The following is a 16,221-nucleotide window of genomic DNA, read 5'->3' as shown; positions in this document are numbered from 1 at the left end:
CGACGATAATGCTAGGAAAAAGAACAACATCTCACTGCTTCTTGTCTGGAAAGCATCTTTACATGCTTTAATGCTGTGGACTTGCCGCGCTCTTTTCGTTATTGTAAACTTGCTTCAAAGGCGCAGTTGTTTGGAGCAAATAGCAAGTCCACTGCACTCTAGGTAACTGCCAGCGAGTGTACTGACACCTAGCGATTAGAAAGTATACCAGCACCATATTCTCTCTGAAGCAAGATTCTTCCAAACTAAATGGGAGAGTTTGGTTTTCAGTCTTTTCTCTGAGGGTTCAAACCTGAGAGCTCGTGCTCTCAAAGAAGGTCCCAGTGGCAATTCACTCAAACATCCAGAGCACGTCAAGGACGCACCGTGCAACAACAAAAAAAGTGGTCTGACGGACGGGGTGAGGAGGTAACGTGGAGCTCAATTTCAAAGGCACCCAGAACAACTTGCCGTGACCCGGATTCGAACCGGGGTTGCTGCAGCCACAACGCAGAGTACTAACCACTATACGATCACGGCGAGCTACCGGTCTCCCCGACGTGTGGCTGAGTACAAAAGGGCCCTTGTCATCTTTAGCTTGCAGACAAAACTATTCCTTGCCAACATAACTCTTTTCAAGGGTAATATTGTCACAGTGACTTTTTTTCTTTTCCTAAAGTTTTAGCAAGGTGTCAACCTAAAGCAGGCGCATGCTGTCAAACGTAGTCGGCAGGATTCGAACCTGCGCGGGGATACCCCAATGGATTTCTAGTCCATCGCCTTAACCACTCGGCCACGACTACAAGCTGGCTGAAGGGGGCTTGTCATTTCGCTTGGTGCCTTGCAGCGTCGCTGCCCGAGGCCAGTGCAGGTGCAGTGCACGAACTCAACAGCAAAACGTAGCCCTCCTCAAAAATAAGAGGCTCGATCGCCCGAACAGGGACTTGAACCCTGGACCCTCAGATTAAAAGTCTGATGCTCTACCGACTGAGCTATCCGGGCTCTTGCCCGAGATGCGTGCGTGTTGCGTGGGAACCCACATCAAAATGAATCGTATCGGCTGAAAGAAAAAAAAAAGATTCTCCCATGCATCGCATTCAATTCTTCGACGATTAAGAACGGCCGTCCAAACGTCTGCTATGTCAAAATATACTTGCGCATTAGTGGGAATGCAGCCTATTAGACGGCTAATAATAATCAACCGACGATAATGCTAGGAAAAAGAACAACATCTCACTGCTTCTTGTCTGGAAAGCATCTTTACATGCTTTAATGCTGTGGACTTGCCGCGCTCTTTTCGTTATTGTAAACTTGCTTCAAAGGCGCAGTTGTTTGGAGCAAATAGCAAGTCCACTGCACTCTAGGTAACTGCCAGCGAGTGTACTGACACCTAGCGATTAGAAAGTATACCAGCACCATATTCTCTCTGAAGCAAGATTCTTCCAAACTAAATGGGAGAGTTTGGTTTTCAGTCTTTTCTCTGAGGGTTCAAACCTGAGAGCTCGTGCTCTCAAAGAAGGTCCCAGTGGCAATTCACTCAAACATCCAGAGCACGTCAAGGACGCACCGTGCAACAACAAAAAAAGTGGTCTGACGGACGGGGTGAGGAGGTAACGTGGAGCTCAATTTCAAAGGCACCCAGAACAACTTGCCGTGACCCGGATTCGAACCGGGGTTGCTGCGGCCACAACGCAGAGTACTAACCACTATACGATCACGGCGAGCTACCGGTCTCCCCGACGTGTGGCTGAGTACAAAAGGGCCCTTGTCATCTTTAGCTTGCAGACAAAACTATTCCTTGCCAACATAACTCTTTTCAAGGGTAATATTGTCACAGTGACTTTTTTTCTTTTCCTAAAGTTTTAGCAAGGTTTCAACCTAAAGCAGGCGCATGCTGTCAAACGTAGTCGGCAGGATTCGAACCTGCGCGGGGATACCCCAATGGATTTCTAGTCCATCGCCTTAACCACTCGGCCACGACTACAAGCTGGCTGAAGGGGGCTTGTCATTTCACTTGGTGCCTTGCAGCGTCGCTGCCCGAGGCCAGTGCAGGTGCAGTGCACGAACTCAACAGCAAAACGTAGCCCTCCTCAAAAAAAAGAGGCTCGATCGCCCGAACAGGGACTTGAATCCTGGACCCTCAGATTAAAAGTCTGATGCTCTACCGACTGAGCTATCCGGGCTCTTGCCCGAGATGCGTGCGTGTTGCGTGGGAACCCACATCAAAATGAATCGTATCGGCTGAAAGAAAAAAAAAAGATTCTCCCATGCATCGCATTCAATTATTCGACGATTAAGAACGGCCGTCCAAACGTCTGCTATATCAAAATATACTTGCGCATTAGTGGGAATGCAGCCTATTAGACGGCTAATAATAATCAACCGACGATAATGCTAGGAAAAAGAACAACATCTCACTGCTTCTTGTCTGGAAAGCATCTTTACATGCTTTAATGCTGTGGACTTGCCGCGCTCTTTTCGTTATTGTAAACTTGCTTCAAAGGCGCAGTTGTTTGGAGCAAATAGCAAGTCCACTGCACTCTAGGTAACTGCCAGCGAGTGTACTGACACCTAGCGATTAGAAAGTATACCAGCACCATATTCTCTCTGAAGCAAGATTCTTCCAAACTAAATGGGAGCGTTTGGTTTTCAGTCTTTTCTCTGAGGGTTCAAACCTGAGAGCTCGTGCTCTCAAAGAAGGTCCCAGTGGCAATTCACTCAAACATCCAGAGCACGTCAAGGACGCACCGTGCAACACAAAAAAAAAGTGGTCTGACGGACGGGGTGAGGAGAGGTGGTAACGTGGAGCTCAATTTCAAAGGCACCCAGAACAACTTGCCGTGACCCGGATTCGAACCGGGGTTGCTGCGGCCACAACGCAGAGTACTAACCACTATACGATCACGGCGAGCTACCGGTCTCCCCGACGTGTAGCTGAGTACAAAAGGGCCCTTGTCATCTTTAGCTTGCAGACAAAACTATTCCTTGCCAACATAACTCTTTTCAAGGGTAATATTGTCACAGTGACTTTTTTTCTTTTCCTAAAGTTTTAGCAAGGTTTCAACCTAAAGCAGGCGCATGCTGTCAAACATAGTCGGCAGGATTCGAACCTGCGCGGGGATACCCCAATGGATTTCTAGTCCATCGCCTTAACCACACGGCCAAAAATGGGGCAAAAGGGACTGCTATGAGGGGGAAAGAAAGGGAAAAGAGAGGAGAGGGGGAGGGGGGGAGGGGGGAGAGAGAGAAAAAGAAAGAGAGAAGATGAAAAAAATCCATCAAACTGAATGAACACTCACAAAGGATTTAAATAAAGGGTTTAATTGTTTTTTGACTATTTAAAAGTACCATTTAAAACTAAAAATACTGATCTGACAAACACACCACACACTCTTGCCAGGACTTGCACCTGGAATCTTTCACCCAAAGGATGAATGTGTTACTATTACACCACATGAGTTGTGTTTACACCACCAGCACTGCAAACACAGCAACTAAAAACAAAATGTTCACAAGACAGCAAACATAATTATAAACTGAACTATATACAAATATAGAAAACAACTATATGAAAACATAACTATATGCATAACTACGATATACACCAATTAAAAACAAAATCAAGGTCTTCCCTTTACATTCTCCCTCCACTGCTCTATAGAGAGGCCTGAGGCTGGACAATACCACCGGCCCTTCAGCTGAGTGTGGCCATTTGTCTTATTTTTTTGCCAGAAAACTGTTTGTGAGTACAGAAACATAAAAAAAAAAAAAAAAAGAGGACAGCAACTCAATCGTACAGGCTGCGTTTGGTTGTTAAAAAGCAAATGTTTCCCACTTAACCCTTTCGCACGTACGTTCTAAAATAGTCAGACTGGCAGCCTGGCGTGAGTTTTTTTCTGCGACCGTTATTTTGTAATCAATCGCGTTCTAATTTCCATGGAGACGCATGAACCTTGTCACGTGAAATTTCGCAGTCACAATGGCGCACACGATGGATAACCGTCTGCAGGTGAGTAGTTTTAATGTTTCGCTTTATTTTTTATTCAAAACCTCTCAAATAATTTGTTAGCGTGTACCGACTATGGTTGATATTCTTTTGTTTATGTCCCCCCCCTGCTTTGAATTTCGCTTGCACATGGTTCTTTGCATCTCCCTCACAACAGCCGCGTGACAATCGGTGAGTAACGTTAGGCTATATTTTAGTTTTTAATTGTATTCTGAAGCATCTAGAATTATTTACAAGCATGCAATACATATGAATAAAGAACGTAAAACGGACAGTGCTCAATAATGTGGTCATTACGGTTTGTTTGTCTGTCAACGCGCTGTTTTGCACATTGCAAATTGCAAATAAATATGTTCAGTAATCCGTGCATTCAGGAGGTAAAGTCGGGGTTCAGTTGAATTGATACTTTATAACATGAATATACCAAAGCACATATTTGCCGTTAAATCCTTTACATCGATTTTCTTGTTTGTTTTAGTTAATATTGTTACTGAGTTTTATATCTCTCAATAGCAAAGCAGAGAAAAGCTACATGGTATGACATTGTTGAATTATATTTTCCTATATACAAAACATTTGAGCAAGCTGTGTGAAATACAATTATATATGGTCACACCTTACTTATTAGCTTGCTCAAATGTTTGTTGGAAATATAATTTAAAGGGATAGTTCACTTTAAAATGAAAATTCTGTCATCATATACTCACCCTCAATTTGTTTCAAACCTGTATGAATTTCTTTCTTCTGCTGAACACAAAAGAAGATATTTTGAAGAATGTCAGCAACCAGACCTATAACTGGAGCCATTGACTTCCATAGTAGGAAAAAATATATACTATGGAAGTCAATGGCTCCAGGTAAAGGTATAGCGGAGGATCTTTCCGAATTTTAGAGAAAACTCACCCTCTCCATTTTTTTTTAAAATGCACATGCGCAACACTCTATTTGCTCCCGAGAGGGAATGCCTATTAAACATGTGCACGAGAGAGCATGATAGCTTACATTAACTTTTACTAGCAGTGATTTTAAATGGATTTCTCCAAATAGCATGACAAACTTTACCTGTCTAGTAGAATCTTTGCGACTGCGGCATCAGTGGGAAGCCCAACCTGTGCTTTTAGCGCACGCCAGCGTGTGAAATATTCACCCAAAATCACTCTGGTCTTGTTTCTATATCCTGCGGCCTTTCTCTTCTTATCATACACTTCGTATACATTTTTTCTCTTTCAACCCTCAGCCATTTTCAAAGGAATGGCTGAAACCGTAACTCATCACACATAATACAACTGAAAGTGTGCATGCGCAGAAAGCGAAAACTACATAGGGACGAGCACGTACGACGGCCTTACGTAAACATATCACCAGAATGATTGACACTTAGGTGGACCAATAGTATAGGCTACCCACCCGGAAAAAGAAAATCCTCCGCTATACCTTTAACTGTCTGGTCACTGACATTCTTCAAAATATCTTCTTTTGTGTTCAGCAGAAGAAACAAATTCATACAGGTTTAAAACAAATTGAGGGTGAGTATATGATGACAGAATTTTCATTTTAACTATCCCTTTAACGATGTCATACCATGTAGCTTTTCTCTGTTTTGCTAGTGAGATATATGTATAGTATAAGATTAGCATTATTCATAGAATTCAAACGTATGACATTTGTTAAAAAGAAATCACAAAATGTACACATTTCATGTATGTTTTATTAAATCTATTTTAATGTAAGTTAAATGTTTTTTTTAACACAATACGTTTATACTTACTAATATAATTACAAAACAGATTTACAATGAATATCAAAATAGTATCATCATAAACAAACAAAAATTCTATAAATATACTCTGACTTTTGATAAATGTTTTTGTTTAAAACAAACTATTATACATACCTTTATACTTAATAATATAATTACAATAAAAAAAATAATTAAAATAGTATCATCATAAATTAATTAATATACTCTGACTTTTTACAGGCTTAATAATGCTTCAGTGTGTGGTACTCCTCAAAACATGGGACAGCACACAAGGGAGTGTTGCATGGCACACACATGTGCTTGGTGAGGCGCCTCTGCTTGCCCTTGCGTGTGCTGGAGAGGCAGACCTTGCAGTGCCGCCTGGTCTTGCTGCCCTGGGAAGTGGTCTGAGGGACTTCAGATGGGAAATGCCTGGCTGTAAGGCGCAGAGGAGTGTCTAAGGCAGGACGCCCTCCTTTGGTTGGACCGCGCGATGTGCTGTACTCCTCCAGCAGCCCTCTCATCAGGTTCGTCCTGAATTGTAGGGAGGTGATTTCCTTTCCTACTCATAGTAGAGCACATCAATAGGGAGGGAGTGAGGAGAATAGAATAGTATGTGACAGTATGGTCTGTTTATTATTGTGAATTTGTTAACACTTTAGATTACATTAATTAAAAATGTTATCACTTTTTATCTTGTTTATATTTATTATTAGATGATTTGTATCCATTTCTCACCAGTAATTTGCCGGTAGACGATGTGGCTGTTGAGTAAAACAGTGTCAAGTACATGGAAAAATATCTTCTTGTACCACTTGGTAGACTTTCATTCATGCATTCATGGAAACCAGTCATCATATCAGCTTTGTCAACTGCCCCCATCTTTTCGTTATACTCCAGCACACAGACTGGCTTCATCCTTGGTTGCCCAGTGATGTGATCAAGCTTCCCTGTGGCTGCCATACCAGTTGGGTGGACTGTGGTAAGGACATGTACATCCCTCTTGTCGTGCCATTTTACTGCCATCTGTGACCCATTCTCTTCGAATTCCACCTCACCTTTTTTCATCTTACAGGTGAACTTTGGCATCCCTTTCCTGTTTGCGCGCACAGTCCCACAAGCTCCAGTGCCAAGTGACAAGAGGTGCTGGAAAAGTGTGGGACTACTGTACCAGTTGTCCACATAAAGAACATGACATTTTTTTAGGTAAGGTGCTAGAAGTGTCATCACAACGGACCCAGAAATCCCAAGTCCTGGGTAATGTTGGATGTCAGTGGTAGATCCGGTGTAAATTATCATGTCCTCCACATAACCAGTGAGCACATCACACAAAACAAAAAACTTGACCCCAAATCTGTGCCGTTTAGATGGAATAAACTGACGAAATGCCAGCCTGCCTTTCCACTTCATCAGAGACTCATCCACACACAGATCCCTGTATGGCACAAAAATGCGACGAAAGGAGGAGGTGAGAGCAGTAAATATGTGTCTGATTTTTTTCAGCGGGTCATTGGAAACTGCTGTCGCATTGTTTGCGAAGTGAAGACAGCGGAGGAGCAGAAGGAAGCGATCCTGTGAGAACAGAGACCCAAAAAATGGGGTCAAGAGCATGGGGTCTGTGCTCCAGTAATCACGAAGTGATGGTTTTTTTATCACCCCCATTAAGAGAACTGCCACTAAAAATGTGTACATTTCAGGGATATTTGTTGGAACCCATTTAACCAGCTTTCCTTTAATTTCCCTTTCTTGCAAGTCAGAGGCATAGCGGTTTGTTTCCTCCACAATTTCTCCCATGACATCTTCTGTGAGGAACAATTTAAAACAATTGACCTCACTGGGTGATTCTGGTGGATTTTGCACACCACAGAGCTGGTTGTCAAAATTGCCTGGCCCAGGAGGATTAAAAAGGTTGGTTGCCTTCCATAACAATGAGTTTACCTCTTCTGCCTCATTTGGGACTGGTGTCGTCTCTTCATCTGCAATGTTGTCAAGAGCTTCAAGGTTTGGGGGAAGATCTTCATCGCTGTCACTCTCTGCCTCGCTGTCAAAAATCTCCTCATCAGAATTAAAAAAAATGTCCTCAATTTCCTCATTTGTCAGTTGTCGTCTTTTATATAAATTTTCTGTCATTTTCTCTGAAGTTGGTGAGCTTGATTAAAGTTGTGTCTTTAAATTAGAACAAAGGCGAGTGTGAGGTAACGGTGACGTCAGCTCTACATCATTTGTCAGCGGGAAAAAAAGACTCGCAATGCATGACAGTTCAAATCTTTTTTTATTTATTATACAAAATATTTACAAACTTGTAGTTATTAACATCGTTAAATATATGTAAGGGAACTCCTAATGTGGTTTTAATACTTAGAGAAAAAAAGATCATGTTAGTTGATCGGTAAGATATACGGGCTATGGGCGCCGCCATTATTTGTTTACAACACTGATGGAGAGTTGGACTCAGAGCCTGCTGGATTTACAACATGCAAGATCATCCATGTCTCCCGAAATATATGACAGTAACCCCCGCTTCACTGCATCTCACGCGACGCTCCTGCTTGAGGCTCACGCGCTGCTCCTGGTGTGAATCCACTCATTGATTAACATGCACGCACGCCGAAAAAAAAATGCGCTGCTCGCGTCGCTGACGCTTGCGGTGTGAAAAGGCCGTTTTCTCTACAAGGTGTGTTTGACTCGAATAAATATTAATATTACATCATGTTTAAAAGGTTATTTTGTTGTTATAAATATTCGTGTGCAATAATAAACTATATATTTGTTATTGTGTAATGTAATTTGTAATGTAAAGTGTAAATTGTGTAATGTAAAGTGAATGAAACCTAAAATAAACATTAAAATACTCTGAACAGTTGTGATAATGATGAGAGCTGTGCACGTCCGTCTCTGGCTCAGTGCCAGTCAAAGCGGGAAAGCAGTAAAAGCAAAAGTTTGAAATTTTGAATTTAGCAGTTGATCACGTGATTCACTGAACGTTCTAATCACACCGGTGTGATCGTACGCTCCAGGGACCAGCCAAGACTGATCACACCGGTGTGATCGTACGCGTCAAAGGGTTAAATATGACTTACCAATTTCCAGGACGATGAAAACCAAATCAAATCAATATTTTTTAATCCAGGTATAAGGTCTTTAATCACACAGACACTTTCTTTCAACAGGTCTGCCATTATACAACAGAGAGTAGGGGGTGGGGGGTTAAAGAAATTCAATTCAGTCAAACTGCCAGCCAACCATCTTGGATCACCTAAGATGACTGACCGTGCCAGGCACAGGTATTTATATAAGCTACCTGAAAAAAAATCAAGGTCCTCCCTGTACATTTTCCCTCCACTGCTCAATAGAGAGGCCTGAGGCTGGACAATACCACCGGCCCTTCAGCTGAGTGTGGCCAGTTGTCTTATTTTTTGCCAGCCCACACTGCTTGCAGATATAGTGATATATATCCTTTGCTAGTCTTTTCCGTGGTGGTTCACCCCTAGCCACTCGCTCTTCATCCTCTCGGGCAGCTTTCTGCCTTCTCCAGGTGCGCTGCCTGGGCTGAGTTTGTGGTGGCAGGTTATCAGGCAGCTGGAATTGGGGAGTGGGTTGGAATTGGGAAGGTGGCTGGAATTGGGGAGTGGGCTGGAATTGGGAAGGTGGCTGGAATTGGGGAGTGGGCTGGAATTGGGAAGGTGGCTGGAATTGGGAAGGTGGCTGGAATTGGGGAGTGGGCAGGAATTGGGAAGGTGGCTGGAATTGGGGAGTGGGCAGGAATTGGGAAGGTGGCTGGAATTGGGGAGTGGGCAGGAATTGGGAAGGTGGCTGGAATTGGGAAGGTGGCTGAAATTGGGAAGGTGGCTGGAATTGGGGAGTGGGCTGGAATTGGGAAGGTGGCTGGAATTGGGGAGTGGGCTGGAATTGGGAAGGTGGCAGGAATTGGGAAGGTGGCTGGAATTGGGGAGTGGGCTGGAATTGGGAAGGTGGCTGTAATTGGGAAGGTGGCTGGAATTGGGAAGGTGGCTGGAATTGGGGAGTGGGCTGGAATTGGGAAGGTGGCTGTAATTGGGAAGGTGGCTGGGATTGGGAAGGTGGCTGTAATTGGGAAGGTGGCTGGGATTGGGAAGGTGGCTGGAATTGGGAAGGTGGCTGGGATTGGGAAGGTGGCTGTAATTGGGAAGGTGGCTGGAATTGGGAAGGTGGCTGGAATTGGGGAGTGGGCTGGAATTGGGAAGGTGGCTGGAATTGGGGAGTGGGCTGGAATTGGGAAGGTGGCTGGGATTGGGAAGGTGGCTGTAATTGGGAAGGTGGCTGTAATTGGGAAGGTGGCTGGGATTGGGAAGGTGGCTGTAATTGGGAAGGTGGCTGTAATTGGGAAGGTGGCTGTAATTGTGGAGGGTGCTGTAATTGGGCAGGGGGCTGTAATTGGGAAGGTAGCTGTAATTGGGGTGGGGGCTGTAATTGGGAAGGTGGCATAAACTGGGTAGACTGAGGCACTGGTAGACCTGTTGGGTAGCTGGAAATGGGTGGGTAGGACCCAAGAGTGGAGGATGCAAAGTGTGGTGCTGGTGGGTATATGGGAAATGAAGAGGAAGATACAGGAGGAGGGGTGGGCGGTGGGCGGTGGGGGGTTGGCACCTTTTGGACTTTCGCTTGTGTATGAAGGCCTCTCCCTCCTGATTTTCTGGCTCCTCAAATACCATGGCCTCATGCCCATGCTGTGCAGGAGCAGCTGGAAGGGTGCGTGCTTCAGGAAGTAACCCCTTTGCCAAATATAATTGTTTGGGCAGTGTAGTACCCTGTAGCAGCATGTCTCTGTCCACACGTTTCTGTCTTCTTAATAGCCTGCAAGAGAAACATTCTTCATCTTAAAGTTAGCAATTTTAACGGATTAAAGCCCATTGTCTTTACTTAGTATAATTTCTAAAGGAAACATGTAAAGGAAGGTTTAGACCTGCACTGCGCTGATTACACACACCTGCATCTCATGTTCAAACACTCACTTAAGCCACACTCACACAACACTCTGGGCTAAACATTTCCAAGCATTTTTCTATGTGTTTACCTGCCTGCTGTGACCTTGTCTGTTCCTGATCTTCTGCCTTGTTCCTGTATCCCGTTTGTTTTGTTTTTTGTTTTTTTTGCCTGCCCTGATATCCTGCCTGTAAATTGACCACGGTTTTGCCTAATCTTCTCTGCTGTGTTTGCTGGTGTATGACCCTTGCCTGGTGACTACTCTGTTTAATAAAGACAAGCTGCTCTTGGATCTGAATGACTCCTATGCTTCGTAATAGATTTGCTATACTGTTTTGAACCCCCTCCTTCTCCAATGACCATTTGTTCCCAAAGAGACAGAGGGGGTACATGCTGTGTCTGATAGCGATCAAGGCCTGTAGGCCAAGATGTTTGTGTACATTGGGAGTTTACAATGGGGGAAGTGTAAATCCTTTCTTTCTTTCTATAATATTAATGACATATTAATATTGTCTAGCAAGTCCCAAATACCCGTTACACAATACAATATTGTCACTCTCTATAGCAACGCTCTCCCACATATTAAGCTATTGTAACAGCGCTTATTTCCGTTGTTGGTATAAGTTGCAGTGGGTGGAACAGACAAGAAATTTAGAGTTTTCTACCATCTTGCTAATGACGTTTCTTTAGTCATTTGGCAGTCTTGTAGCTTGAACACCTGCAGGATTTCCACCCTTACATTAGGTAGTACTATCTTGATATACTTCTATGATTGTTTAAAAGTATTGCGCAAAAGAAGACTCACCACGAGGAGACAGTAGTGGTGTTTATCGGGACCAGAACCATGTTAGTCTGTCCTAGAACCGCTCTGCTGTCCTCCAGTAGCTGTTTTAAGTGGCTGTATACCACCACAATAGATTGTGCAATTGGCAGAGTTTTTCCTCGTGTGTCCTTGGGCCTGTTCCGTGCTTGCTGAAACTCTTTCAAAAGCCGTAGGCAAACACATTCACAGACCCTGTGGACTTCAGGGTCTTGAGCCGCCTGCCCATGAGTCATGAACAGTCTATGGAAAAGAAGGATAATATAAACTGGACTGTATACTGGGTAATAAACTAGTGAAGATCGAAATAGTTAAATTACCTCTCTGCTGCCTGCTGTCCTGGAGCAGAGCCACTCCGCTTCCTGGATGCTCTCCAAGGTCCTGGCAAAGTCTTCTTCTTAGCCCTCTGGCTATATTTCGATGGAACCTTGTCCATGGCATGCAGAGCCGTGTACAGCTGGACTATGGAGGCCTCCTCTTGTGATGACAAGGCAGTGATTGTTCGGTTTAGGCCAACCAGATATGCTGCCAGGGCATCAACTGCCTCCCAGCCCAAGACACCTCTGGAATCACACTGTATACTCAGAAAATTTAGAAAAAAACAACAACCACAGTCTAATAAATACAATGTTGTAATAATTATTTTGCATTGTACATGCATATATTTTAACTTTACACACGGTTTACAATATGTGTTTTGCACTTCACCAGTTAATTTTTTTTTAAAGTAAAAGATAGCAACATTACCTGGCCAGATGTGCTAGGAGTTGTAGTGTCATCCTCCTGTTCCTCACTGACCTCCTCATCAGGGGATTTGGGTCCAGTGTCATCCACCTGACTGGTCACCTGGGTCTCCACGTCAGCTACTGGAAGGTCAGAGTCATCAGCCCTCAGGTCAGCTGAATGGCACACAGTTGTGTCAATTTCAGTTTCATCTTCGGGCTCCTCTGGGGGGACTTCAGGTATGGCATTGTGGTGTGCCAATAACTGGTCACCTCTATTGGACTGGGCCAACAAGTACTCCACTGCAATGCGCTCCCCTGCAATAATTTGTAAGGCATTGTTAATGGGGAGAGGACAAACACCCACACGAACGCGCACACACAAACCCACACACAACAACCCCCCCCCCCCCCCCCCCCCCCCTTCTTACCAGTGGGTTTTCCTGGAGGGGTGAATTCTGGCATTAAAGAACAACCAAGGACCCGTTGGCTCATATTGTTTAAATGAGACATTAAGGAGACATCAAATGTCCTGAGGTTTGAGGCCCCCACCACAGATACAGCATCTTTTGCCCGGTTCATGTTCCATCTCGAGGCCCCCTCCAACATGTACATTTGTGTGTGCATGGCATTGCATCTCCATCCTAAGAATGAAAATGCACAGATTCAGTAAGCAATTATTTTAAACTGAGGACATACCAATTTACGCAATGACATAGTTATAGAACAGTAACCTTCTGAAGAATAATGAGACAAGTATCTTTTTAACTTAACCCTTAATCACTGTTAAAAAAGGACAACACTTAATTGGTGTGAACTCAAAAATGACCCCAAAACTCAAAATGACCCCAAACTTTTAAAGAGCAATTGCATAAGGAAATATACATTTTTATATGGAAAACTATATATCATTTTTTTTATTTACTTCTCAACTATACATGTATGCTGTGTTTTTGTGGAAATTTTGACGTTTTTTACCTATTTATTGCACAAATACACTCACCTAAAGGATTATTAGGAACACCTGTTCAATTTCTCATTAATGCAATGATCTAATCAACCAATCACATGGCAGTTGCTTCAATGCATTTAGGGGCGTGGTCCTGGTCAAGACAATCTCCTGAACTCCAAACTGAATGTCAGAATGGGAAAGAAAGGTGATTTAAGCAATTTTGAGCGTGGCATGGTTGTTGGTGCCAGACGGGCCGGTCTGAGTATTTCACAATCTGCTCAGTTACTGGGATTTTCACGCACAACCATTTCTAGGGTTTACAAAGAATGGTGTGAAAAGGGAAAAACATCCAGTATGCGGCAGTCCTGTGGGCGAAAATGCCTCGTTGATGCTAGAGGTCAGAGGACAATGGGCCGACTGATTCAAGCTGATAGAAGAGCAACTTTGACTGAAATAACCACTCGTTACAACCGAGGTATGCAGCAAAGCATTTGTGAAGCCACAACACACACAACCTTGAGGCGGATGGGCTACAACAGCAGAAGACCCCACCGGGTACCACTCATCTCCACTACAAATAGGAAAAAGAGGCTACAATTTGCAAGACTTCACCAAAATTGGACAGTTGAAGACTGGAAAAATGTTGCCTGGTCTGAGTCTCGATTTCTGTTGAGACATTCAGATGGTAGAGTCAGAATTTGGCGTAAACAGAATGAGAACATGGATCCATCATGCCTTGTTACCACTGTGCAGGCTGGTGGTGGTGGTGTAATGGTGTGGGGGGTGTTTTCTTGGCACACTTTAAGCGCCTTAGTGCCAATTGGGCATCGTTTAAATGCCACGGCCTACCTGAGCATTGTTTCTGACCATGTCCATCCCTTTATGGCCACCATGTACCCATCCTCTGATGGCTACTTCCAGCAGGATAATGCACCATGTCACAAAGCTCAAATCATTTCAAATTGGTTTCTTGAACATGACAATGAGTTCACTGTACTAAAATGGCCCCCACAGTCACCAGATCTCAACCCAATAGAGCCTCTTTGGGATGTGGTGGAACGGGAGCTTCGTGCCCTGGATGTGCATCCCACAAATCTCCATCGACTGCAAGATGCTATCCTATCAATATGGGCCAACATTTCTAAAGAATGCTTTCAGCACCTTGTTGAATTAATGCCACGTAGAATTAAGGCAGTTCTGAAGGCGAAAGGGGGTCAAACACTGTATTAGTATGGTGTTCCTAATAATCCTTTAGGTGAGTGTACATAACTAGGCCATAAATTGGCACATGAGAAATTATTTTTTAAAGAAAAAATCCCATAAATGATGATCTTAATTAAATCTAAATAGTTTTTGGACATTGCTCTATGTGTTAGGGATAGAATACTGCCATCTGCAGGTCTGTGGAAAAACTTCAGAAATTATAATTAAAGAAATAAAAGTGCAATGACCACATGTTTCCAATAGAGGTCCATAGAGACTCATTCATTTTCACTACATTTTTCTAGATGCCTTAACTTCTCAATACAACAACTTTATGATACATATTTTGTGAATATATATTTAAACATTTTGAAATACATATAAAAAATCTGTATTTTTGTCAAAGTTAGAGTTTGTTGTTGTTGTCTAATATATTTTGAATTACCTCCTTTTGCAAATTATTATACATACATTCGCAGAAACATTACAAGCCACCACTATGACATTACTGTAATCACACACTATTGAGGAAAAGTCCAGTGGGGTCATAATGACCCCAAACAGTGATTAGGATCTACATAACATACTGCAATTTAACATTCTGAATTTACCAGGAATGAAGGCACACTGGTGGCGATGAAAACTCTCCAGTGAGGATGACCCCCTAGCACACCTAAGCACTTTTAGGACATTGCCACCCTTCTGGAGCGTCCCCGTCTTTGTGTAGAGCTCTACATGTGGAGGGTCCTGAATGCACTCAAGATGTTTTTTCTGCATCTCCCAGACATGGCGCATACTGGCAGGGTTAACAAGGCGAAACCCTGTAGTGTCAGTTAGCTCCCACACTGATTCCAGCAGCCCTGAAATCATGACCCGGATCTCCTCAGCACTGCGCGTCCGCCGCCTACAGTGCTTTGCCAGTTCACCTGGGCTGATGCTGGCCATGAGCTGTGCCTCAGTTGGAGCCTGTCTACCATGGCTGCTCATCCACTCCCCTCTCTTGGCCGCCTCAAGTTCTTTCACATCCTCCTGATCCCACTCAAAAATACAGGAGGAAAGTTTAGAACAAAAGGTACCATAGAGAGGGTGGTGCTCTGTAGTAAGGCCACAGTTAAATCTTCTCATGAAATGGAAGATATCTAGCCTTACAACAGACTTCCATGGACGAAAAAGGTTTAGCACTGCAGGTGCACCTGTTGAGGGGGAAAAAATCAAAAAGCATGCATTTGATTTCACTTACTTTTCAGTCATTATAATTTATTACAATTTCATTACATTGACGGTAATAATAATACAAATTACCATCACCAGTAGGGAAAGGGGGACTTTTTTCACACCACTATTAACTTTTTTTAAATACAACTGAATTCCGGAAAAGTTGGGACATTTTTTAAATTTGAATAAAATGAAAACTATAAGACTTTCAAATCACATGAGCCAATATTTTATTCACAATAGAACATAGATAACATAACAAATGTTTAAACTGAGAAATTTTACACTTTTATCCACTAAATGAGCTCATTTCAAATTTGATGCCTGCTACAGGTCTCAAAATAGTTGGGACGGGGGCAACAAATTGTTGAAAAAGCAAAAAAATTAGAAAGGATTCAGGTGGGAGAACATCTAGCAACTAATTAAGTTCATTTATATCAGGTCTGTAACATGATTAGCTATAAAAGGGATGTCTTAGAGAGGTAGACTCTCTCAGAAGTAAAGATGGGCAGAGGCTCTCCAATCTGTGAAAGAGTGCGTAAAAAGATTGTGGAACACTTTAAAAACAATGTTCCTCAACGTCAAATTGCAAAGGCTTTGCCAATCTCATCATCTACAGTG

At 43.2% G+C, this 16,221-nt stretch overlaps 6 non-coding genes across 6 annotated transcripts; all 6 read right to left on the bottom strand.

Moving 5' to 3' along the window:
* Positions 1–447: 447 nt before the first annotated feature.
* trnah-gug (transfer RNA histidin (anticodon GUG)) lies at positions 448–519 on the bottom strand. The gene has a single exon. It is a non-coding gene; the product is annotated as a tRNA-His (tRNA).
* Positions 520–700: 181 nt separating this feature from the next.
* trnas-aga (transfer RNA serine (anticodon AGA)) lies at positions 701–782 on the bottom strand. The gene has a single exon. It is a non-coding gene; the product is annotated as a tRNA-Ser (tRNA).
* A 126-nt stretch (positions 783–908) lies between these two features.
* trnak-uuu (transfer RNA lysine (anticodon UUU)) lies at positions 909–981 on the bottom strand. Its single transcript has one exon. It is a non-coding gene; the product is annotated as a tRNA-Lys (tRNA).
* A 647-nt stretch (positions 982–1,628) lies between these two features.
* On the bottom strand, positions 1,629–1,700 carry trnah-gug (transfer RNA histidin (anticodon GUG)). Its single transcript has one exon. It is a non-coding gene; the product is annotated as a tRNA-His (tRNA).
* A 181-nt stretch (positions 1,701–1,881) lies between these two features.
* trnas-aga (transfer RNA serine (anticodon AGA)) lies at positions 1,882–1,963 on the bottom strand. The gene has a single exon. It is a non-coding gene; the product is annotated as a tRNA-Ser (tRNA).
* Positions 1,964–2,815: 852 nt separating this feature from the next.
* Positions 2,816–2,887, bottom strand: trnah-gug (transfer RNA histidin (anticodon GUG)). The gene has a single exon. It is a non-coding gene; the product is annotated as a tRNA-His (tRNA).
* Between the last annotated feature and the right edge of the window lie 13,334 nt (positions 2,888–16,221).

This window comes from Rhinichthys klamathensis, unplaced genomic scaffold (assembly GCF_029890125.1).
Source record: "Rhinichthys klamathensis goyatoka isolate OS25496 unplaced genomic scaffold, OSU_Roscu_1.1 h1tg000313l_1, whole genome shotgun sequence".
NCBI lineage: Eukaryota > Metazoa > Chordata > Actinopteri > Cypriniformes > Leuciscidae > Rhinichthys > Rhinichthys klamathensis.
Note: the sequence above shows the minus strand (reverse complement) of the source record. Positions and strands in the feature narration are given on the sequence as shown.